This window comes from Amblyomma maculatum, chromosome 1 (genome assembly GCF_055883805.1).
Source record: "Amblyomma maculatum isolate TAMU_Amacu chromosome 1, ASM5588380v1, whole genome shotgun sequence".
Classification (NCBI taxonomy): Eukaryota; Metazoa; Arthropoda; class Arachnida; order Ixodida; family Ixodidae; genus Amblyomma; species Amblyomma maculatum.
This window is the reverse complement of record NC_139344.1, coordinates 236,869,080-236,895,844: the sequence shown is the minus strand read 5'-3', so window position 1 is coordinate 236,895,844 and position 26,765 is coordinate 236,869,080. Positions and strand designations below refer to the sequence as shown.

At 46.8% G+C, this 26,765-nt stretch overlaps 1 pseudogene; it reads left to right on the top strand.

The window, feature by feature from the left end:
* Positions 1-26,765, top strand: LOC146205965 (putative E3 ubiquitin-protein ligase HECTD2; annotated as a pseudogene).

Here is a 26,765-nt window from a genome sequence, read left to right as displayed (position 1 = left end):
ATGGACAGCTGGACTGAGCCGACATCGCAGTCGGCGGGAGGCACACCACCACCGTTGACTGACGTCAGCCCATGATGGCTGGTCGCACCATCATCGCGAAAGCCACTTCTTGAAGATGGTTCGACTCCTGTGTACAGCCACCGATCCGGTGGCTGATCCCGCTGATCGACCAATCAGATTACTCGAGGTCACGTGATATAGCAACACTTCGACAACGACGAAAACTCGCAATACGGGCCCAGGGCGAATGAATTTGGGTTCGTTTGTGCCGACAGCGAGCGCCTGCGTTGTGGTCGCAAGGTGACCGCTTCGCTCAGGACGGTCAATGCGAGGAGTGATCACGTGTTCTTTAATTTGGCGGAATGTGCGGCCAATTGTAAACACGGAGGCCATCTTGATGGCGGTCGCTGGACTGCTCCCTTCGAACTCTGCCCAGCGGGAGAACCAACCCGAAGCCAACTTTCCGGGATTAGGTTGAAACTGTGGATGATATAGTCCAGCCTGAGCCAGCATTTTCTTACAAATATAATAGTTGCTATCAAATACCTGTCGGTGTACTGCCTTATCGGGTTGAATAAAACACTGAGAACCTGGCATGGCCTATCCTGAGTGGGTACAAACCCTTTGCTGTGAACTGCGATTCAATATTACGTCACTTATCTTTTCACCGAAAACAAAAATTAGTTGTGGTTTAACTCTGGTTAATCCTGGTTGAATTGCGATAGCAACGGCATAAGCTTCTTTTGCCTGCAACATTATTCTCCTATTACGCCCTATCAGTGTAAGGTGCTACATTTTTGGGGACACTTAAGCTCATCCTTTAAGAGTATGACGCGAGAGCGTAAGCTTCCAGCCTTCTTCTTTTTCTGCTTCTCCTCCTCCTCGGCTGTTCAAGGTCAAGCATGTCCTCCTCGGGCCTACGCGACGGCTCGAAACCTGTCGCAGTATTGCTATCGTAATAAAACGCCGATGTGTTCGCTTGTGGCTACGTAGTATTTCGATGAGAACTGCCCTGCACCGCACTTTTTAACGCGACAGTAATAAAGGTCCATTTCTCAATACCTGGCGTCTGCGCTTGCGTTGTAGTTTTTAGCGAAAAATCAGGAAGGTGGTTGTGAGTGGCTGGCATGACATGGCCACTGGTTGGGCGTAGGGTTGTCTGAGGTCACGTCACCAACGACGCGGCTGATCTGACCGGAGCTTCAAAATCGGTGAGATCAGAACACGCGCTGCCCCTAGGTTACGTAGGCACCTCGTTCGTACTGCTTAGTCAATGGGGCTCATATCCATGTCGGATGGACTTTCCCTAGTCATTCTACGACAGACCGCATGTTTCAGATATTAGAGGAAGAAATTAAGGGGTTACGGATCGGAGTAGTAGCGAAGCCCGTGTACGCGAACAAGGACGTTTAAAGAAACTTGGTAAACTGGAGCCATTACCTTTATCGCGTCATACCCTTAAAGACGGAGCTTAAGTGTACCTGAATTTATATAATGCGAAGCGGGTTTGCATAAACTATAGTAAAGCCCGCATTGCCCTCTGCTTGCAGAGTTTCCGCCATGTTACGAACCTCTTTAACCGATTGCGCCACGCTGTCCGCAAACGTTCAGGCGAATTTGAATTTGAAACTCTCTTCGCAGCGTCTGCTGTCACCAAATCAGTGACGCCGGCTGCATTTCAAAACCCTACCGAACAATATAAGGGCCAATTACTTGTCTAGAAAAAAAGGGAGTTTTTAAAACAAGTATCAATCATGAAAACAAGTATCACGTATTATTTTTTTCCTTTTTTTTTTAAGGCCAGATAAAGGAGCTATGGGTACTACGATAAAGAAATCAATTGACTGCATGGTGAAGCACGCTGGTCATAAAATGTGCTGCCTTGTGCTATAAGTTTTTCTTTATTGTACTACGCGATGCAATGATTTATTGTTTTTTTGCGAAGACAACTTCGGCTGAGGTCACTAGCAGTCTTTTTTGAAAAAAAAAAAAAAAAGTACACCGCTGAAATTCGCTTAAATAATCTACAGGCAGTGCCTGCAAAATCAACGTTTATAATAAACGTTATTGACATTCATAAACTCGAGTGTGCCTGAGCAGGGCGTGATGCTGTGGAGACGTTAACTGATTTACTACCAAGATAATTACTAGACTAGCAACAGCATAATCACGCCTATATTAGGTCGTGTTAACTGTGCCCCATTTCAGAAGTAATTACTCTTCAGGCGAAGCTTGGGCGTCCGCTAATGTTTACAAATTACTCCACTCTTCATAGAATTATGAAGAGGATACATATTGTGAGCAATCTACAATCTTAAAGAGAATTACGTGACATAAGCTTCACGAAAAGAGAAGCATGAGCTGCAGAAAAATGTTTTGTCAATATAAACGTCTGAATAAATGTCGCCGTTTCTTTTTTTGGAGCGAGAGCTGCATTGGCCACAGTCTCACTATTTCATCGTGCCTGTCCGTGCTTGTCCGAAGAGCAAAGAAAGGAGAAGTCGTGGGTTGCGGTAGCTGGCAGCTGACATGGCCGAGCACTAACAGGAAGTAGAGCTTCCTGACATTACGTTTGGCAGGAGTCGCCCACTCGGGCCTCTCCTTTCATATGGGAGAGTGATATCAGAATCAGCCTGCCGGGACCCTTGCAATCAAGTTATCCAGCTAGGCCACGTATAGGCACGTTTAAAAGGCTCGGTTAAACCGGGCTTTATATGTTGGCTGGTAGCTTACGCTCTCGCGTCATCTCGAAGGTGGGAGTGAAGACATAGAGAAAGAGGTGCCGTAGCGAAAGGCTTCGAACCGCCGCACGATAGAGGCTTTCGCTTCATCGCACTCAAGTGGTTAAACGTGTTCCCTATGCCATAAGTAAAGCTAAAACCATAGAATAAACTACTATGCGCAAAAGCCAGGTGTTTACTTTCAAGCCGAACCTAAGCGTAGCCATGCAGATAGCTCTCGCGTAACTCAAGGTTTAACTACAAGCTAAACTGCAGCTGGTTAAAAAAAAAAATGTCATTACGACCTGAACAATGCTCAGTCCTACACCACAAATATCCCTTTAATTCATGCTTATTTTATACCGCGGCTTGTAGCCGAATATGATTAATCGGACGACATTCACCATAAGAGTGCACGACGCCTGAGATGTCTGATATCAGTGAGAGAAATAAAGAAAAAAAAATGCCACAACTGCCCTCTCCCCCCCCCCCCCCCCAGTTAGATTTCGTTTTAAAATATTCTACACATTTATTTGTTCTTTCAATCGTTTTTATTCAATGCAAGCCAAATCATTTGCCCATTAGCAAGTGTCACAGTGAACGCATTGTACTGCTAGGATAAACAGAAATGGGGTACGCCTAAACTCCGCCTCTAAGGGAATAACAAAACAGCGATAATTGGTTCCAGTTTGCCGGCTCCTCTAGCGGAACCGCGTTCTTTCGATGCGAAAAGGCTGTGCACTTTCTTTACAAAACTATGCGTAACGATAATCCCTCAGCCACTGAAATTTTTTATTTTTTGTTAAGACGTCCTATTTTTAAGCTCTTCACCGGAGAGGCTTCGGGCATAGTCAAGCGCCTGTTGCAGTTCATCAGCATCGGAAAATTTCCTCCCGCAAACGGGCACAAACTGCCTTCTATTAGTAAGAGTAGGTGGTGGATTCCCTGCTCAACGAGAGTGCTGGCCCTTATCAATGCGCACACTTTAATTCACTTGTCTATTTTGTGGCCGCCCCTCTATTCCGTCGTGCCGCACTTCCTCATTGAACTCAGGGACTCAGGGGAACATAGCCTTTGAGAAAAGCTGCAACTGCTGAACAAATGTATGTTAATCGCAGGCTTACAAACCTTCTTATTTACCATGTAGAGCTGACATCAATTGCTTTATTTTAACTTTGATTATTTTTTTGCTTTATAAGTTCTTGTTCGAAATTGTTCAAGTTAAAAAAATGTTGGTGCCCTGAATTTCGCGAACATGCGCACATCTGATTTTTAAACGAGTAGACGAATATTAACACGTTATAAATACTAATCAGAAATAGTCATCAACGCAATCATGGGACTTCATTTGTATTTTTGATTTTTTGGGGGCAACATTTAAACATCTCACTGCATGCCTGTAAAGCGGGTTCCAACGCGTGCTTGCTTGCTCAATGAGATGCTGACTTTACAACGCCTTTGAGAAGTGCTTTATGCATTTTGATCGATTTCGCACGAGTTGTTTCGAAATAGCGAGTCCGATTACTTATGCCCGCCAAGTCAAGAAAGCTAAATAGTTCCCGCAAGAGATAACGAATACAACAGAAGGGAAGGACGCGCACTCAGAAAGGTGCATATGGTGTGTGGTAGCGGTCTCAATCTTGGCCTATTGAGCTAGTCGGCCGAAATGGATGGTACATGACATGCAGAACAGTAACCGGCGAAACCTGATGTCCTCCAGCGACTTTGAAACCTTTGTTGGCTGGATGTAATAAAAACAGTGATGAAGATACGAACTAAGATATGGGTACTACATTGTGCGTTTTGTTTAGTATGTATATTTAAGTTTATAAACATAATTTTCAAGAAGAGTCAACTTTCTAGAGGCGACAACTCTTGATAAAAGTGCAGAGAATTTCGGCTCAAGTTCTAATATCGTGGGAAAGTGGGTTTGCATTAACTTTATATGGCTATCGGCTTGGTGTACTGCATTTTCAGCTCTACATGTGGCGCCATCCAGGAGCCGCTGTGTCAAATGACAGATATGTTGAACCGCACATAAACCTGATCCAATGCGATGTTCTCTGGCTTGAAAGCACTACAGCAGGTCATGGTCAGTCATTGGTCAGCCATAGGCTCCATCGTTCTCTCTCTGTTGGCTGGCGAACTTGAAATGTCTGTCGAGAAAACTCCCGCGCCGGTGCCGCTGTAACAGGTTCAGTTTGAATTACCCGCGCGATGCCACGTGGTTGTGACCTCGCATAGCAGAGTAGCCAATCAGAGCGACGGCACAAGATTTAGACGAGTCTTCGACGCTCTGACCTTCCGATGTTTTTGCTTTTGAACTAATATACGAAGAATATTTCAGTAGGGACGAGGCTAATCGCATTCATACCGGGGTGGACAATGACACAGGGAAAATGCATGCAGCCGTGACCATCTCAGGAAGCACAGTTTTATTTATGCTAATCTTTCACCCAAACAGCTGCGCTCGTAGCAACTGGGTTGATATCACGCCGAAAAGAGAAAACAGGCACTTTTATAGAGTTTTCGCAGTCATGCTTCGGATATCACCCAGACGTCTTAATGTCTTTCAAGCAATGTGGCAGCGTAGGGAGCGGTGCAACAGGAACGCGCAAGTCGTAAGATAAATCCTAAGGAACAGACACCATCGCACTGATATTTCCATTTGGTCGTCGTGGCATAATCTATTGGCTGCTTTCAGTGTTTCAGATGCTGCAAACAAGAAGAATCCTAACATTTTGAACTACACCGAATTCTACAACAGTGCCTTAGACCATATCGACCTGATGTCTGAGTACTAACGGTGGCATGTCTCCCGGCAAGCACACCAAGTAAATTTTTTTCGGCATTTTTACACATATAAAACTTTTTTCTTGATATCATTATATACTGCAGGTAGTTTTTGAGGTCCATGGAAAACAAAGACGTTATAGGTAGGGCGACCTTTTTCTTGATATCATTATAGGCTACAGGTAGTTTTTGAGGTCCTTAGAAAACAAAGACGTTCTAGGTAGGGCGACCTGTACAAAAAAAAAAAAAAAAAAAACAGCCATTAGGGGCCACCTGCTGCTTTCAGATTTTGCGCCTGAAAACATTCCGCACTTGTTACATAAAGGCCCAAATGATGCTCTGTCAGAGAGGACAACTAAAAATGAATCACTCATTCCACCGTGGAGAACGATTAAACAGTGACCATGATCCGTGTGTTGTGGGCTCAAATTTTCGCATGGTGTTACAATTCCGCCTAACAGGTTTATACTTTCCAGCAGGTTGTTGTACTGCCGGTACCCTTTTACACTGAGCATCGTAGCCAAGAAATCCATCTTACAGCCAGTTTCGGAACAGATGATATTAAACGCAAGGGAAAGCACACTAATAGATCTAGAACATCGTGTACTCGTTCGCAGAGACAGCTGTACTAAATCATGGTAAAACCCGGCTAGGCCTGCTTTAGTCTAGGCACGCGGCGTTCTTTTTACGTTCCTCTCGCTAACTGTTCCCGCACGCTAAAATGAACGAGATTCTACACGATTATAGGCACGCTTCCTGATAGGCTGTTACGACCAAGCATCCGCAATTGCGCGCTCTATTGTTCGCCTGTGGGCATGGAAAAGTATTGTGAAAATGTGGTGATGGTCCAATGGCTCTAAGTGAGCCTGTTTCCAGGAATCATGTTTTGTAAGCATGTTTTGCTTTGTGGACAACCTGCAAATGCCAAATTGACCCTGTCAAGAGAACGTCTGGAAAAACACAAAGAAACGTCCCCCTGAGGGAAATAGCAGGAAGTGCTTTCTTTCTTTTGTTCACCCTTCCAGTCGAGAAGTGCTATCCTCCAGTGATGAATGCCTCCTATCCAAAGGAGACCACAGAGTGACATGTTCGCTGACGTGCAGGACAAGAAAGGAGCATGACTCATACGGCCATTAAGTGATTTCCCGGGAATGCAGGAAAGATTTGCAATTGTCGAAAAGGGACAATGTTGGGAGCCCTATGCGGCGCCACGTGCACTCGGGTTTCTGAGAAGTAAAACCCCTTTTCAGAACCAGCCTGTGGTTTCTTTGTTGAAGAATAGAAATGTACCTCCTCTCCTCGCCGTTCCCAAGTTTTTCCCGCCAACAAGTGATCACGCCCAACGAATGAATGCCGGACCAGTCAGTGCTTCAGACCATCAGTGCAGTGATGTGTTCGATTGGATGCCGATACCTGAGGGGCGTGCCCTGGATTTGGTTGGTCAACATCTTCAGAGAGGGGCTGGACATAGGGGGGTTTTAAGGACGCTGCAGAGCACGAAATGTCGCTCTGGGCCCTGGGTAAACGGCTCATCCAGTCGCTTCTCGCTAAGAACTCTTAACGCTTGTCATTTTGCTGATGTACCCTTCTTTTTCATGTAAATATTCTTGTAAATACGTTTTCTCAAAGTGCCAGTAAACCTGCTTGTACATATTTCACCAACTTAGAAGATTCAGTCCTTCTTCAACCCCGAGTCTCTGCACGCTACCAAGTGAAGGCCGGGTCGACGTAGCCCCAGCGTCACGACAACTGGTGATCAGCGGTGGGATCTGAATCTGCAAGCACAACGACTGGTGCCCAGCGGTGGGGTCTGAATCTACAAGCACAACGACTGGTGACCAGCGTTGGGATCTGAATCTACAAGCCACAACATCTGATGACTGGAGGTGGGATCTGGATCTACAAGCTACAACATCTGGTGATTCGAGGTGGATCAGAATCTACAAGCCACATCTTGTGATCGGAGGTGGCATCTCAAGCAACAAGCAGGCGCAACAATCGGCCAACAAGAAAGCAGCTCGGAACATCGATCGCATGTGTGGGTGAGTGCTTGGCTTTTCTTCTGATGTGGACCAGGTTCTAGAACAGGGTTAGATTTTAGAACTGGTAAAAAGTGTTGAAACGCCTTTAGGTTTGGTAGTTTGCACTGTTGTTTTGGAAGTAGCCGACACTCGGAGCGATCATGGACCTACAAAAGCTGCAGAAACCGGAACTGTTGCAATTGTGTGAGGAATTGGGAATTGATACAAGTGGTTTGGCACGAAAACCTTTGATTATAAAGGCAATCACAGATTTGGGAGCCGATGATGAGGAGCTCAGTGAAGCATGGAACCTCATCGGTCAAAAAAAGGAACAGCTCAGACAGCAGAATGAGAGGGAAAAAGAGGAAAGGGAGCGCGAACGTCAGAGGGAAAAAGAGGAAAGGGAGCACGAACGTGAGAAGCTTGAGAGAGAAGCAAAAAAGCGGGAGCTAGAAATTGAGCTCCGGAAATTAGAAGTAGAGTTGAGCAAGAGGTCGGGCAATTGTCCCCAGCTAGCGGTACCTCTTCTCAACAAGGAGGCAGATTTCAAGATGTCAAAGTACATGCAGCCATATGTGATATCAGGGGATATCGGTCTGTATCTGGGTAACTTTGAGCGAACTTGCGAAGAACTGTCCTTCCAGCGAGACACGTGGTCTCAGAGATTATTGACGGTTCTGCCCTGCGAGGCAGCGGAGGTTGTCGCGCGGCTAAACAAGGAGGACGCGGACAACTACGAGAAGGTCAAAGCTTGCCTTCTGATTTTCGGAGACAGAGATGTGCAGGCCTTAACACGTTCAAAGGCGCGAGAACTAGCTACACTGCTCATACCAGAAAATTCCACAGCGGAGGAAACGGCAGTTAAGACAGTGGTCGATGCGGAAGATAGCGGGTCAGAAAACTTTGAGAGCGAGGCATCTCAGATAAGTCAACTTGAAAGTGAGCTTGATGAGACGCGGAATGAGGACGTTCTTGAGAGTAACCTCTTGCCGCCAGTCTCTAGTAATCTCACGAGACTTCTAAGTGGAACCCGAGAGGACTTAGCTATGGAGCAAGCCAATGATCCCAAGAATAAGCTCGAAGTACAGTGGGAAGGACCTGCTAAAGTCGTTGCAGAGCTTTCTGACACTAACTACGCAGTGAAAATCCCCGATAGGCGTAAAGCAGTGCGCATTTATCATTGCAATCTTATGAAGCCTTATGAGCAGAGGGAAACCATGGTAAATCTAACGTTAAACCTTCCTGAGGAGATTGGGGACAACTTGATTTGCCTCAGCGGAAAAGGAAGCAACGCTCAGGAGCTTCTCAAAAAGACGGAGCAGAGAGGAGAACTAAAGAAATCCCAGCTGTCCGATCTGGGCGAGATAATAACAGAGTTTGAGGCCTGCTTCGTGGACAGGCCAGGCAGAACTGATTTGACTGAGCACGATATTGAGCTGACTTCAGACGTGCCAGTGCGATCAAGGTGCTACCGATTCTCTCCAAGGCAAAGAGAAATTCTGGATAGGGAAGTAACTCGCATGCTGGAATTGGGAGTAATAAAACCCTCGGAAAGCGATTATGCTTCGCCTATGATCTTAGTAGAGGCTCCAGGTAAAGACCCTAGGCCTGTGATAGACTACCGAAAGCTAAATTCTCTCACCAGGGATCAAGTGTATCCTATTCCGAATATTGAAGAGAGAGTAGAACAGGTCAGTAGAGCGGCATATGTGACTACGCTGGACCTTACTCGAGGATACTGGCAAGTACCGCTCACTGAACGCGCCAGCAGATACGCGGCTTTCGTCACTCCGACGGGCAGCTACCAGCCAACAATGATGAGTTTCGGGCTCAAAAATGCTCCATTTTGTTTTTCCCGACTCATGGATAGGGTTTTAAAGGGGTGTGAAACATTCGCAGTGCCTTACTTAGATGACATTGCGGTTTTTTCCGACTCATGGGCGGACCATATGGTACATCTAAGAGCTGTACTGAGCCTTTTGCGTCAAGCTGGACTAACCGTAAAGGCCGAGAAATGTTGCCTGGCAAGGGCGACCGTGGACTACTTGGGTCACAATGTAGGTCAAGGTTTCAGGAAACCCAGCGAGATTAAGATTTCTGCGGTAGCAGACTACCCGCGGCCGAGCACGAAGACGGAAATTCGGGCATTCTTAGGGCTGACGGGATACTACAACCACTACATCCCTCACTATTCATCTTTGGCTAGCCCTCTGACCGACGCTCTCCGCAAGACAGAACCGACAAAAGTAGTCTGGGACGAACAAAAGGAAGCCTCCTTCGTAAACCTGAAGGCTGTGCTGATTAGCCGTCCGGTATTGCGAGCTCCAGACTATGACCGAGAATTCACGGTCCAGTGTGATGCCAGTGATCGAGGGCTAGGTGCTGTTCTCTCCCAGAGAGATGACGACGGTAATGAGCACCCCGTGCTCTACCTGAGCAGAAAACTGAGTTCTAGAGAGAGGGCTTATTGCGCGTCAAAGAGTGCGCTTGCATTGTATGGGCCATTCAAAAATTGCAGTGCTATCTTGGAGGGGCCAAATTCACCGTAGAGACGGACCATTGTCCCCTGGCTTGGCTGCAAACTGCGACATCGAAGAACAGTCGCCTTCTTAGGTGGAGCTTGATTTTACAGCAGTACAATTTTGAAATAAGATACAAAAAGGGGAAGTTAAATGGGAATGCGGACGCGCTTAGCCGCTCTTTCTAAGCGGTCCGAGATGTTCCTCACCATGTATCCAAATTGATAATCAGGTTTTTTTTTTTTTTTCGTGCGCTTGTATATGTGTGGCTATGTAAAGCAGCACGTTTGGTTTTCTAGGAATACGTGGGTCCTGAACGTCTTGAGAGTAGGCTTTTCTCGAACAACAATGGCAGTTTTCTTTTAACCTGGTCTCTTCAGACGGGAGCCGAGTGCTTGCTTCGACATGTGGTTGAGTTTCAGACAGCTCGAGCAATTTGGCCTACAACAATCAAGACAACGCGACAAGCAACAGCGAGCTTCAAGCGTTCACGTGCAGGCCATTAAGTCGTCTCTTCATGCAGCAGCTGGGACTGCTGCCCTCCGAGACTCTTCTGGCGGGGGAGGAGGCTGTTACGACCAAGCATCCGCAATTGCGCGCTCTATTGTTCGCCTGTGGGCATGGAAAAGTATTGTGAAAATGTGGTGATGGTCCAATGGCTCTAAGTGAGCCTGTTTCCAGGAATCATGTTTTGTAAGCATGTTTTGCTTTGTGGACAACCTGCAAATGCCAAATTGACCCTGTCAAGAGAACGTCTGGAAAAACACAAAGAAACGTCCCCCTGAGGGAAATAGCAGGAAGTGCTTTCTTTCTTTTGTTCACCCTTCCAGTCGAGAAGTGCTATCCTCCAGTGATGAATGCCTCCTATCCAAAGGAGACGACAGAGTGACATGTTCGCTGACGTGCAGGACAAGAAAGGAGCATGACTCATACGGCCATTAAGTGATTTCCCGGGAATGCAGGAAAGATTTGCAATTGTCGAAAAGGGACAATGTTGGGAGCCCTATGCGGCGCCACGTGCACTCGGGTTTCTGAGAAGTAAAACCCCTTTTCAGAACCAGCCTGTGGTTTCTTTGTTGAAGAATAGAAATGTACCTCCTCTCCTCGCCGTTCCCAAGTTTTTCCCGCCAACAAGTGATCACGCCCAACGAATGAATGCCGGACCAGTCAGTGCTTCAGACCATCAGTGCAGTGATGTGTTCGATTGGATGCCGATACCTGAGGGGCGTGCCCTGGATTTGGTTGGTCAACATCTTCAGAGAGGGGCTGGACATAGGGGGGTTTTAAGGACGCTGCAGAGCACGAAATGTCGCTCTGGGCCCTGGGTAAACGGCTCATCCAGTCGCTTCTCGCTAAGAACTCTTAACGCTTGTCATTTTGCTGATGTACCCTTCTTTTTCATGTAAATATTCTTGTAAATACGTTTTCTCAAAGTGCCAGTAAACCTGCTTGTACATATTTCACCAACTTAGAAGATTCAGTCCTTCTTCAACCCCGAGTCTCTGCACGCTACCAAGTGAAGGCCGGGTCGACGTAGCCCCAGCGTCACGACAAGGCACGCTTCTCTTCTCTATCATGTTGCGACGTGGAGAAAGGCCACAGTGGACGTTTTCCGCATATTTCTTGAATCAAATCTGGTCAGGGAGGACGTTAGGCCGGTGGTCCTTGGAATCGAAGGAGGGAGAGGAGGCTGAGCAGGGGGGCAGGAGGTAAAACTAGCACCTTCACTTCACTTTAGAAGAGGACAGAAAGCATGGAAGTTTCGAAGCGAAAGGTTCACTACGCTAGGTAAAGGCGGTCGTAGCGTGGCACTAAATTTGCCCCTTCAGGTGACCTTGACCTAATAAATGTGGGTGTCCAGGATTCCGTGGTGTGTCCACCCAAAAGTATACTCCGCCTTTCTTTCTCCAAAACCTAGCTTAAATGGAGAGACAGCCCTCTGTTGGTGAGATGTCCGCGCACATTAAAGCCCCCTGGTAGCCGAAATTACTCAGTAGCCCTTCACTATGGGAACTCTTTCACACTTTCCGCTACCACTTCCACCTTCCTCCCTTCCTCCAAGTCTGGCAGATACTGCTCCTTTCCTTCCTTATACATCAATGTGCACTTTACAAGAGAAAAAATATGAAAACATGACCTTGACCTGTTTTTCTGTAAGTGTCCACCATTCCATGGTGCTCATCTAAAAGTACATGGTTTTGAATATTTGGGGGCTGGGATTTAAAAAATTCCTATGCAAAATCTACTACCTCATTCGAGCTGAAATATCGTTCACAAAGTAGCAAAATATAGTCTACGTTATCTGATAAGTGAGAGCAGTTTTTTCTCGATTTCGGGAAATCTAGGCGAGTGCCGATGTTGAAACAATTATCAGATAACGTAGACTATATTTTGCTACTTTGTGAACGTTATTTCAGCTCGAATAGGGTAGTAGATTTTGCACAGGAATTTTTTAAATCCCACCTCCCAAATATTCAAGACCCTGTATAATTCGCCTTCCTGTTCACACAAATATGAAAAACAAAAAAAAAACAAAAAAGCCGCGGATTGAAAAGTCTGTGTTACAGAGGATATCGCTGCAACCCTCACAGCTTTCGCTCTATCACAGGGTTCAAGCCATGCTTTACCCCCATGATTTTAATTGTTATTTTTGCAATATTTCAAATTCTGAATTGAAATATATCCTCCGCCGAGGAGCCTGCTGAACCGCGGACTTAACCACCAGGCGCTGGATATTGATTTGTTCTTTCTCAACCTGAACTTTCGACGGTCTCATCTCGTGTCGGACTCCCTCAACGAGGTGAGCAAGCCACTATGGTACCTTCTTTTTGTGTTTTCGACTGAGCACCATTAACAAAGAATTTTATGATGCCAGAGAATAACTAGGAACAACACCCATCTTATCGCTGCCTCAGATTGCTCGGAAACAGAGGGATCTGATTAAAAAAAGCTCAGTTACTTTCGTGGGCGATCCAGGGCTGGACATGGGAAGGCTCACAAAAGAGTGGTTTCTGCTGCTTGTCATGCAGATATTCAGCCCTGACTACGGTGGGTGGTATATCTGGCGATACGTTAGCACGAAATTTACACGATTAATTCATGCTGCTCAATTACCACTCGTCGTTTCACTGATATTTGCAGCCGTGTTTGTATACAACAACAAAGCAGCGTGCTCCACTTTCAGCACTACGCAGCTCGGGAATCTACTAGAGTACAAGCTCATAGGCGTTATATCATTTACTGTGCGCAAAGTGGGATGCGTTGTTGAGAAACATGGTCGGTACCGAGTATCGCTTGATTGTTCTAGATTGTAGTGCTCGTCTCGTCTTTCTTGCCTGCCTCATCTCGTGTCGGACTCCCTCAACGAGGTGAGCAAGCCACTCTGGTACCTTCTTTTTGTGTTTTCGACTGAGCACCATTAACAAAGCACTATGAACCTTGGTTACTTGTGTGCTGCCTGGTACAGGCCTACCTCATCACTAGCAACAAGTTCTCGCGAACTGTAGCGGACTACGTAGAGCGAACTTGTATTTCTTACATTTGGCACCTAATGGGGCTCGCCGTCTATAACTCAATCATCCTGGACCTCCACTTTTCCACGGCGTGCTACAAGAAACTGCTCAACCCTCCCGTCGTCCCGCACAACATTGAGAATTCATACGTCGGGATCTGCAAGTTAACGATAGATGACCTGCAGAAGTGATGCCGGTAAGGCTGGTGCGGCCAGTCTCATTGCGTCGCTTTTTTTTAAGCTCAAGTTCTTTTTAATTAAAAAAGAGGGGCAAGGAGTAGGCAGTGTGCCATTTTGTGGCTCGAAGTTGCGCCTGCAACTTGGTCCATACGCGACAAAATTATCTGCCAGCGTTCTCCCCTTCTATCGTGTCTCCCACACCCCATTTCCGTTATAAGTTCTAAGTCTGTTCTTTCCGTTATAAGTCTGCGCTTGTACTGAATATATATGTGTAGAGCTCACGGCAGCCTTTCTGAATTGTTCAGTAGCAAACGAAAGCTAGTAAATTAAAACGACAAATCGAAGTTTTAGTCTCCCGTCGAACACTGCTCTAGGTCTTGCAATAAAGGATGGCAGAGACATGACCGGCAAAACCCCAATGGTGAATAGCATATATTTGGGTATAATAGCGATGGCATTTAACGGAAAGATGCCAAGGGTAGAATAAAAGTAGAGTGTTTCGGAGTCTGTCTGTGCGGACCCCTCGTTCACAGTGCAGGTGAATGGTGAAGGTAGTGGTTTTATACCACATAGACAGAGCCATGAATGTAATTACCTCATCAAGGTTTTCCCGCTTGCGATTTAAATCAAGAAGTCTCCAAAACATCTGACTATTTATGCACAACGTGAGGATAAAGTCGCATGGTTTGTTCCCGATGCGCAGCGGAATCCAGGGCGATGCATATAGAAGGGCATGTGGCTAAAAGAGTGCTTCATACGGTCACGTGTTGGTGGCAATGCCGTGGGCACAAAAGAACACACAGCCGTTGTAGCGCTGAAATCAGCACTTTACTGGGCTGACTTGCGCCTTTAAAGTACTGTGCAACTCTGCGGGAGCGATAGCAGCAAACGCGCCCGCTAGTCGCTAAGAAATCAGGCACTAATTATCAAGTGGTCCGTTGGCTTGTATAGCATTTTGAGTTAAAATACTGAAGTGACATTGGCTATAAAAAAAAAAAAAAAGGTACCGTAATTGAGGACTCGGATAATTTTGATCAACCTGGGGGTTGTTTGACAAGCACTGGCATCTCGCAGCATACGGCGTCTCTCGATTTGCCCCCCTCGAATCGCAGCCGCTTCGGTTATAGGATCAAACCCACGCCTTCGGGATTAGCAGTCACCCTAGCGACTGAGCCATCAGCTGCGGTGTCAATGGTTCGTTCTATATGAAGTTTTAAGCATACCCAGTACAATAGCACTCTTTTTATAAACCAGGACATAAAATGGTTTCCGGCGCAGAAAGGAGAAAAAAAAAGCCACGCCCCGGCGATAGCAAGGCGACGAAGAAAAAAACGAGGAAAGCTCGCACTCTCGTGATACCGCGCGACACGTTCGCTCACGAACTTAGCTCGGCGTCTGCCACGTAGCCAAGAAGAAGCGCCCGGTAAATATTATTTAGGGCTCATGCAAGGCTTGCGTCTCATCTTCAGCCATCCGACACCGAACGAAGTCCTCACTCCATACTCAATTCTCGTTCCAGGTCAGTGAAGTCACGCTTCTCTACCTCCTTCCACGGAAACTGAACGCAGGTGATCACCGGAAAGGACTTCGACTACAGGTATGTCGGAACAGTTCTTCCATCTGGAACCAAATGCAACGAACGAGTTCGAAGTCCAGCCGCTGCAAAGGGAGCGTCTGTTCTCTATAGGTAGCTGCTGTTCCCTTCCGTATTTCGGTGGCGCAGCACTGGTCGCAAAATTCTGAGATGAAAGCACGTTCGCCTTGGAACCATTTCCTTGAGCTGGCCGCCTACATCGAGGCACTCTTCCTCAAAACAACGGAAGCAGGAGTTTCTCTTCTTTTGGGTAAGCTGAAGCGTGTTCGGGAGTCTGTCCAGACCCAGGCACTCAATCCTGATATTGCTAATGATTGCGCCCTTGCAGCACCCAACATATGCCAACCGCCATCTGGCCTCGGTGGCGTCAATGAAGAGGGAGTACGAGGCGGCGAGCTTCCGGCCTTCTCCAGCAATGGTCGCCCTGTCGATGCACCGCGAGCGCTTCTACCGTGTGCCCGTGGTGGCGTCAATGAAGAGGACGTAGATAAGGCCGACTTTCCAGCCTTCGGCAAGGGTCGCCATCTTCATGCACCGCGTACGCTGCTGCCACCTGGCCGCGGTGACGGTGGCTTCAATGAAGAGGGAGTACATGGCGGGGAGCTTCTGGCCTTCTTCAGGAAGGGTCGCCCTGTTGATACACTGTGTGCGCTTCTGCCATCTGACCGCGGTGGCGTCAATGAAGACGAACTTCATGTCGCCAAGCTTAAAGCCTTCTTCAGCAAGGGTCTCCCTGTTGATGCACCGCGTGCGCTTCTTTCATCTGTCCGCGGTGGTGTCCACGAAGAGGGAGTTCATGGCGTGGAGCTTCCAGTCATGTACATCAAGGGTCGCCCTCTTTATGCACTGCCTGCGCTTCTGCCACCTGGCCGCTGTGGCGTGCATGAAGAGGGAGTGCATAGCGCGGAGCTTCTAGCCTTCTTCAGCAAGGGTCGCCCTGTTGATGCACCGCGTGCGCTCCTGCCACATGGCCGCGGTGGCGTCCATAAAGAGGGAGTGAATGGGGCGGAGCTTCCAGCCTTCTTCAGCAAGTGTCGCCTTGTTGTTGCACCGCGTGCTCTTCTGCCATCTGACCGCGGTGGCGTCAATGAAGAGGAAGTACATGCCGCCGAGCTTCCAGCCTTCTTCAGCAAGGGTCGTCCTGTTCATGCACCGCATGCGTTTCTGCTATCTGACCCCGGTGGCGTCAATGAAAAGGTATATGATGGCGAGCCTCCAGTCGTCTTCAAGACAGGCCGTGTTGTTGATGCACCGCGTGCGCTTATGCCACCTAGCCGCGGTGGCATCAATGAAGAGGGAGTACATGGCGGCGAGCTGCCAGTCGTCTGCAAGACAGGCCATGTTGTTGATGCACCGCGTGCGCTTCTACCAGCTGGCCGCGGTGGCGTCCATGAAGAGGAAGTACATGCCGCCGAGCTTACCGCCTTCTTCAGCAAGGGTCGCCCTGTTGATGCACCGCGTGCGCTTCCGCCACCTGGCCGCGGAGGCGTCCATAAAGAGGGAGTGCATGGGGCGGAGCTTCCAGCCTTCTTCAGCAAGGGTCACCTTGTTGTTGCACGGCGTGCTCTGCTGCCATCTGGCCGCAGTGTCGTCCATGAAGAGGAAGTACATGCCGCCGAGCTTCTAGCCTTCTTCAGCACGGGTCACCCTATTGATGCATCGCGTGCTCTCCTGCCACCTGACCGCGGTGGCGTCAATGAACAGGTATATGATGAGCTTCCAGGCGTCTCCAACACAGGCCGTGTTGTTGATGCACCGCGTGCGCTTATGCCACTTAGCCGCGGTGGCATTAATGAAGAGGGAGTACATGGCGGTGGGCTTCCAGTCGTCTCCAAGACAGGCCGTGTTGTTGATGCACCGCGTGCGCTTATGCCACCTAGCCGCGGTGGCATCAATGAAGAGGGAGTACATGGCGGCGAGCTACCAGTCGTCTCCAAGACAGGCCGTGTTGTTGATGCACCGCGTGCGCTTGTGCCCTCTGGCCGCAGTGTCGCAAAAGAAAAGAGGAAGTACATGCCGCCGAGCTTCCAGCCTTCTTCAACAAGGGTGTCCTGTTGATGCACCGCGTGCGCTTCTGCCATCTGAGCGCAGTGGCGTCAACGAAAAGGTATATGATGGCGAGCTTACAGTCGTATTTAAGACAGGCCATGCTGTTGATGCACCGCGTGCGCTTTCGCCACCTGGCCGTGGTGACATCAATGAAGAGGGAGTACATGATGGCGGGCTTCCAGCCTTCTCGAACAAGGGTGATACTGTTGATGCACCGCATGCGCTCCCGCCATCTAGCCGCGGCAGTCTCAAAGGAGACCAAGAAGAGCTTTGCGGCCAGCAGTTGAATGCTCCACTGAATGGCTATCCTTTGATAACTTAACTCCATTTCTACAATGTCAAAAAATGTCTTCTTGAAGGAATACGATGAGGAACTTGGTGATAAATTGTTGACTAATTTGTGCATAATCAATATCTGACGTACCGAGTGTGCTTATATCAACATGCTCTCGATTACGTCATTGGAAGAGAAAAGAAACTTTAGGTGCTACAGTCTTCATTCGACAGTCACAGTTGCCACAGTTGCTGACTGCCACTGAGACATATCAGTACAGTAAGGGTGCCGGCAGGATGCGTGTCATCAGTAAAGCCAATATTTATCAACAGCTTTTACCTCTGAAAACTATATAGAGCGCCATATTTTTTCGATGTCGTTGGTAGCTACTGACATTGGTCTTGAATTTGACAAGCGACATCTTCTGCACGGCTATGTGCTTGAAGGAACTCTTCCTGGCAACCTCCTATAGGACAGGCAGCTTTTGAATGTTTAAAAGTACCCCGCCGGCATGTTATTAGTAATTTCTATTGTATCCAAAAACTCTTAGAACAGCGTTCGATAGGGTAGATGGTGGAACGCACAATACCAATTTCAAAAAATTTGCACTTGTTTTTTTTTTTTCGTGCTTCGTGGTAAAAGTTTTGAAAATGTTTTCTTAATGAGTTGCTTTTTGTTTTGCCCCAGACTAAAACGATAATTCATTTTTTTGTCCATCGCCTTTTTCTTGACTTGTGATATAGTATTAACACTTGTTAACCTTAAGTAGCATAAATAAAAGGCTATTTGCGTTTCTGGGCATAGTTTCCAGAAGCAATGTTCGTTTTGTGAAGATGATTCGCTAGCTGCTGAACTGTGATCTGCTAGCCGTGTCGAGAGGAAACCACTACTTTGGCCCTTCACTTCAGGGTGCAGTTTTCCATTAGCCATACGTTTTAGTCTAAATCGGCTACAAGCTCAGTCGATGTCGTTCTAGATGAAGTTCGAAGCAAAGTGTATTTTTCTCGGTTAACAGTATGGTCTCTCAAAAACAGCATACAACAAATGGGGCTACTTCAAACAGGCAGCCCCAATCATTTTTTCTCTCACGCGAAGGCCAAAGGGTTGCTTTTTGACCCGTGTATTTTGGCTCTGGCATCAACGCGAAGTTACGCATCTCAAGAGAGGGAGAATGTTGTGCTCATCAACGCGACATACCACACCGTCGGCTTCTGGTCTGGCGCCTGCTCGTCGAGAGCGCAGCTGCGGGGCGTGCACTTGAGAGCCGGAGCGCGGTGCGTGACTTTTCGTTCATTTGCCGTGACCCTGGATCGCGGATCGCCTGGCTGGCGCGGATTTCAAGTCGCCGACGCAACCCCGCCCGCAAGACGACTCCGGATGTCCCGCGTCGGCAAGGCGAGCAGCACTATTCCGAACCACAGATCATCCACGGTGTGTGGAGGTGTGTTTGTGTGTGTGCGAGCGCTGGGCTCTTGTGTAAAGGAGCCGCGGAGGCCAGGAAGCTCATTCCCACGGGACTCGGGCTGTCCGGCAAGGACGTACGTGACCACGGCGGCGGATTTGAACTCTGGAATGTGCACGCGTGATGTTGTGCGTACAGGATGACGGGAGTGAGGAGGAACTGTGCTGGAGCCTATTGGCCCCGCCCAGAGAGTTTACTGCGTCCCTATTGGCAATTGGCGCAATGATAGGGGCTTTGTTTAGGGAGTCTATTTAACGAGCTGTCAGGGGTAATTTCAAAGAGGAGAGACCAGTTACAATAAAGTTGCTGTAAACCTGGTTCGACTCCGGGTAGTACTCCAAGGTGCCCAGCAGGTACAACTCAACAGACCGCCGGTCAGCGCAACCGAGCACGGCGGGTGAGAGGAGAACCCTTTCGAATCCCAGCAGCTGAACAGACCGTCGCCCTCTGGACGAGCACGGCGGGTGACAGCGTGGAGAGCGGCTTCGAAACTTAACTGAGAAAAACACTTGAACTCATCCCGCTGATACCATTTCGCAATGAAGAAGTTTCTTAAGTGCCGTCTATACCCGTCCCGATTTCTGAGTGGTTAGGTCGCCTGACTACTGAACGGGAAAGGCCTTGTTTAACCATGTCCGCGCCAGCCGCTTTTCTATAAAGGCAGAATGTGGGAGAGTAATGTTAATTAAATGGAGCTGACTCGAAGTCCTATTCAGTGGAGAGGGGGGCAGGGGACGCGAATTAACAAACCATATCCTGTAGGAGAACTCGAGCAGACGACGTTCTGGCGCGTGATTCCTCTGAGCAGCGCCACCTGGCGACAAATAGTAGAAATATTGTCTAAACGAATAAGAACGCATTTAAAGTCCACTGTTCCCGTTGTTTTGTGGCGCAATGCATTACCACCACCCATCTCTGCAGTGATTCCACTTAAACGTCTGTTCGACTCCCGTGTTGCATTTCTTTTTAATATTTTTTTTGTGATTGCCTTCACCTTAATTATTTCCTGCCTTCAGTGAGTGTATGTTACCTTTTGGTTACGTTCACAGATACCTTTCAGTAACAATCGATATGGCAACGGTTACACTAAGCAATTTTCTTCCCCGTAATTATTTCCTGCCTTTAGTGAGTGTATGGTACCTTTAGGTTGCGTTCAGGGACATCTTTCAGCAATAATCGCCGTTTACAGTGAGTATGTTACCTTTAGGTTGCGTTCAGAGATACCTTTCAGCAACAATCGCCGTTTAACTAGCTGAGAGCGTCTTCTGCTCCAGTGCGCCTACGGGATATGGTTTGGAAATACGCCAGAAAACACGTGTTGTAGGACTGCCCTGGTTATCAAAAGAAAATAGCTTCCAAGCCAGTTCACCACATTCAATGCTTGGACTACATCGAGCAACGACGCACGGGCGCGACTCAAGCTGCTATCCCTCTGGGAGTCTGCACGTGAGGCAGGTACCGACATCCAAATGTTTTCTGGGCGAAATGTAGGACAGTTGTGTACTGTGCGATATCAGTTCACGTTAAAGAACTCCAGCTGGTCGAATTTACCTGAAGCTCTCCACTGATACGGCGTCCCTCATAGCCAGAGCCGCACCCCGTCATGGTGGCGCAGTGGTTAAGGCGCTCTACTGCTGTAAGCAAGTATGTGGGATCGAATCCCGATAGCGGTGGCCGCTTTTCGATGGAAGAGAAAAGAAAGGTACTCGTGTACTGTGCGATGTCGGTGCACCCCACGCGGTCTACATTTCAGGAGATTTCCACTACGGCGTCTTTGAGTGGAATTGCGACTTTAAATCTCATAAACAAACTAAACCAATCAGTCGTAGCCAGGGGTGCTGTGGGTCATCATTTAAGCTCATGAACCGAACTAAACTATACCGTAAAAAAGCAAGCAAAGTGGCTTGAAGACCTTGGACCAAAAGGCGCGCATAGTTATAAGCAACTAGTTATAAAGTCATGCGTCATGCCGTTAAATCGAGGTGTTGTATAGTTTATCTGTGCCTTCGGAGAGAGTGTGCCATATGCCTGAACAATTTTCCAAGTCTCGAAAATTTCTGGTCAGTGAAGCAAAAAAGAAAAAAAGAACGCAAATAAAAGATCAAACGTGAGCTGCACTAAAGAGGACAAAACAGATCAGCCTAGGAGCTTGCCGGGCCTTCTTCGCAGTGGCTACAGGAAGAGTGTAGGTTTCATCGACATCAAACAATGGCCTCTTTTTCTAAAGCAGGAATACATTCGACGGGTACATTTCTACCTTCTTCTGTCCTTCCGTTCGTCCGTCCGTCTACACAGGGAAGAAATAACTATTTCAAATGGACGATATAAATTCAGGAACTAGTCAAGAGTCTACGAATTGACGCCAAATTTCTCACGAATATGTTTCCGTAACCTGAGGAAAGTAAATTAGCTGAAAAGGGGAAAATTCAATTGGATGGAATGGGAAAAACAGGACCATCGGATTGCGAGATGGGCACACTACTCATACAGTTCGCTGGTTCAAACTGAAAAGCGTTTGAGATGAATGCGGCCACCTGCTTTGAAGGAATGCGTAAGCAGGTCCCGCGTTGCTAGGCTGCGCCATGACGACACTGCGGCAGCTACTGTAGCAACCGCGTCTTTTGTATCTCATATACTCGTTACGTAGTTTTGGACTCCTTTTTTTCTTACGTTTGCTTTAATTGTACTTCGTTTGATTAGTTAACACGATTTAAACACTCTCTGACCCTTTTCTCTCATTATATTCAGCTCTTTCATGTCCAAAAGCGTCCATATTCGGGTTTATGACATCGCGCATTGACGCCATATCCGATGTCGACATAACTACGTCACTATTCCGATGTCCTCATAGGTCACGTTGCCGGAAGTGAGGTACCACGCGATCGCTTTGGACATCAAAATCAACCCGTTTCAAGATTTCAACGTATATTTGACTGAATTGGCTATAATTAATTTACCAATGACTCCGAATGCACCAAATTTCTTCTCCGACGACATTTTTCGATCGTCTATCGACTACAACCATTTTCTTTTCCTATCTGTTCTGACTACGACCTAATCCTGCCAACAAAGTTCTGGAGACAAACTCCTTAAAAATATCTCCTTAATGCTTACACATTAATAAACATAGGTGTAATGAATGTTCGATGTGAAAGGGACGGACAGAGTAATACAAACACGGTCAACTCTTAAGCAAACATTTTTTTAAAAAAGGCGTCATAGAAGAGAGAAATTTTATTATTGAATGAATGCTTTATATCCTCTCGGTATGACCAGAAATAAGCTTCTTGGAAACGTTTTTTTTTTTTTTTTTTTTTTTACATAACTTTTGAATGCATAGGGCACCTTTCTTTATGGCGCGTTCTCAGTTGCTTAGAGAATGCTCTCGTAGCCTCCTTTCTCGTGCGTGTTCTTTTGTGCGCTAGCATGTGCTTGCAATGGTCGCCTTCTTTTTCTTTGTTTGTGGTTGCTTTTGTGTGTCTGGTTGGGTCGTCATCACTTGCACAAAATGTATGTGAGTATGCCTATGCGTATGCTATGACATCTTCGATGCTTGCATCCACCAGACCTCGCCTTCGACGAACCTCGCCTAGAACACGGGACGCGAATGCTTAGTAAAAGAAGTAAGAAACAAATGCTTGAGCTCAGACGCCGATAATAGATGAGGGGTATATGCGGTATACGCTACGTCATCTCTGCTGCCACATGGGTGCGGTATAATTAAAAGAGTGCACAAAGGCTACTTTAGTGGCACTCTTCTCAGTGCTTTCCTTGCGTATATGGATGACATTAGAACTTTGAAGAACATGCATGTGTTCCGCAGTGAGATAGCCTAGCTGGAGGATGAAGTTGAGGGCACCTTTTTTTTTCGATGCGCTATTTTGTACTGCACTCTTTTAACTCTGGTGGCCGCTCACGGCCGACATGAACGCAAAAGCCCGTAACAGTCGTGTAACACAGGCGCAAGGAGCCATTCCTCTCATAATGGCGTGATTCGCTTATGCTGGATGATAGACTGTCCATTTTGTGAAAAATATCCGCTGGTTCTAACTAAAAATTCCCCGGTCAATCATGGTTTGCGCTTACGCAGAGGTGTTGTCAACATCGCCTCAGTTTTTGTTGCCGTAATATGTGTTTGGTTATATTTGCGCACGACTCATATGTCACATGACCTTACGAGAAAAAGGAAAACTATTTCTGTGTACGCCTTCATCTCTTTCACTTTCTGCGTCCAGGACGTCGCTGTGGGTTTGAACGAGCTGCTGGCATACGAAGGCAACGTTGAAGAGGACTTCTGTATGAATTTTCAGGTAGTGAAAGCTCCAGAAAACTAGCATTTGCATAATTCGTTCTCGCTCTTCCATCTTTTGCGTGCGTTTGAACTATGCAGGCGCGACTGTTTCTTTTTTTCTCATGAAAGGTATCCGTCGCAGAGTATATAGAAGTAAACACTCACACCATCAAGTACGGCGGTAAGGACATTCCAGTTACAAGCGAAAAAAGAGCAGGTGAGCAATCCATCGTCCCCAAAATTATTGAAAGAGAGAAAGAGAGAGAGAATCTATAAGGGCAGCTAATCACTGTTAGGAATTCGGTGGTATCAGAAGCTGATACCTTTACCTCGAATTTGATCTCCACCTGTGGCAAAAGATGAGTGACACGCACATGGAGGCGCCTCTCCTTTTATACTTTTCAACTGCTTTCGATCACTTTTATCACTAAATATTTTTTAAGTGAATTGTGACTTTTGTCGCAATTATTGGCTTTCCCACTTTTTTTCGGCGGTCTTTTGACAGCTATGCGACCAGCGGCACATTTCTTTCCCAGTGGAGGCCCTGCTTGCAATGAACGGCAATGCAATAGAATTACTGCTTAATGGAGGCCACGTGAGGCGCTAAACGTTAAGCCTTAAGCACAGCACAGAGACATGGTAAGAGCGCAATGATGTCAGGATTGAGGATTGGCAGACGAATGATTGACTGTCCTCGGTCTGCTCGTTCTGGTCTTTGTGTCGCCACGCTAGTACCTCATCTCATTGTGCTAAAAGCTACCAACTGGCCCAGCTGTCTGCATTAAGTGATATACGTATCAAAAACTACCACTAGACGTAAACAACCATGTCATAACTTGTTTTATGATAAACTGCTTATAGATTTGAAGAGAGAAAAGGGAATCAGCTAACGTACATTTGAATGAACTGGTACACAAACGCACCTTCGAGCGCAGGAAAATTATTGGTGTATAAGCGGCACTACGACTTGCCTCTTCTTGCACAGAATACGTAGACCTGTACGTGGACTTGGTTCTCAACAAGGCCATCACTCAGCCATTTAAAGCCTTCTATCTCGGATTCCACAGCGTTTGCACTTCGAAAGCGCTCATTATAAGTAACACAACGAAAGAGAAAAATATATTATCTCAGAGCTCACGATTCGTGGTTGCGTTGCGTTGATTGGCAGATGCTTCGCCCTGAAGAAGTGGAAATGCTCGTCTGCGGCTGTCCGAAACTGGATCTGGACGAACTACGAAAAGTCACCGTGTACGACAGCTTTGAAGAAGACGAACCAATTATCAGGTAACAACTTCCTCTGAGTTCGTGGGCAAGAACATTACCAAAAGAGATCTAAAAGCCTTGATTCCCTGAGAAACCTAAAAGCCCTTGATCACCTAAAATCTTCTTTTCATCTGCGCGCGATTTTAACTTGGAGCGATTAATAAACGACCATTTACAGCTGCTCTTTGTCTCTTGTGCTCGCTATCTGCCAAACGCGCAAGACGAGCAAGCCCTGTTAATGCTACGATGGTGCTTACTGTGTCGACCATTTTGATTGGCCTCCGCCTTATACTAGAGCACCTACTCAGTACGTCTAGCAAGCTGTGACAAGATCGCAGACAAGTGCAGCCAATACGTTCAAAAGCGAGGCCCACAGTTCAGGCGCGGATTGATGTGGTGGAAGCCTCCATTATCCGCAGGGTCCTTCGCCAAGCCTCGACTGCAATACGCCTTAACAGCGAATATCCACATGCTCTCATTTGTTCCAGAGAGAGACTCAGCATTACAAGTTGCATAGAGGACATCTCAAAATAGTGCGACGGCTCGTCGCCTGAGCAGTGACCTACAAGGTCAGAGAAGGAGAGCTCAGACGTCGCAATTGGAGCGCGTTCGTGCAGCCTTCCACAAAGATATGACCACTCAGCGCGACGAAATGAGCTACCTCCACAGCTGACGTGAAACTCGTTGCGCTTCTTGGTGGAAGGTTAAACCTGCCTAATTGTGATCTATACAGGTTGTCCATCAGTGGCTAGTCATCGATAAGCAATGGAAGCACGGCTCCTTCATCACCATACTTGCTATGATGGAACAAAGCCTTCTCAGTGCTCCGGCCCGCCATGCTGCTGTCAGCTGGAGCGCACTTTCTTTTGCTTTTGAAGAACAAGATAAATAATTGACGAGAATGAAAAAGGAGAAACAATATTTTGTGGGAAATACAGTGGAAATAAATGAATAAAAAGTGGCAGCGGCCTAACCATGCTTGAAACGAAGTTAGACGAGCTTTAGCTCGGTTTTACATGGCTTTTGGGGTGTTAAGCGTTTGATTTTGGATGCTACTCATCGAAACCTTTTCAGCGATATGGCTTGACGTGGTGACGTAAAGTTAGATAATTAATCACAATGAACCAATTATCAGTAAGTAGTGAAGACCCGCAATTGCTGTTTTTAATTATACTCGATATAAGCTATCCGACAATATATGACTTGATTCTGTAGCATTAAGTTAAATCTTCATCACAATTTTATAATTAAGTTTAATTATGGCGCGTAATTGACAAAGCGAGTAGTTAGTCATGTGGTCATATATTAGCTTAGCACGGTACATCGGCATGTATGACTTGTTATTTTCATGAAGTGTATACCTTTTTATTGTGATCCATAATGTATTGTGCATTAAATAACTATGTGTGCACTGGTTAAAAATTATTTGAACTAAATAATCGGTCCACTTTTTTTTGTCGGGATTTGAAGCTGGTCGAAGCATTATGTGCCACGTTATATTAGACAATGTGCAGGAAACTAGCAATAGTGTTGTTCTTTCCAAAAACATTTTCCTATCAAGCACTGTTCAAACGAAGCGCTTTCCTATATTTATGATCTCGCAAAAGGAGACATGCTTTAATTTTGATTAATCACTGCTTCAAAGTGTTCTAAAACCTTCAGTGCTAAGGCTCTGCGAGGTTTCAGTTGTCCATGAACAGCTACATATCTTTGGTGGAAACGAATACTTCTAGTGCTTTTTTTTTTTTTTTTTTTTTTTAAATCCCAGTATTGGGCAGACTACTCATAGGGAGAACAATTCGGTAAACGAAAAGTTTGAAAAAGGCAGTAGTTATCATCGCCTTTAAAAACTGAAGGAGCCCTAATGCCTACTTCAATGGCTGTTTACAAGTGTTTTCTTGAGCAAACATCTATCGGTGGTGTGTTTCTTTTGCTCAGGGACTTTTGGGACATACTCAAGTCTTTCTACTCCGACGTGCACAAGCAGTTCCTCCGATTTGCAACGGGCTGCTACTGTGTGTACCCGTCGGCGGAATTGGGGAAATGGCTTTCAAGATATCGGCTCAGAACAGTAACACAGAAATGTAA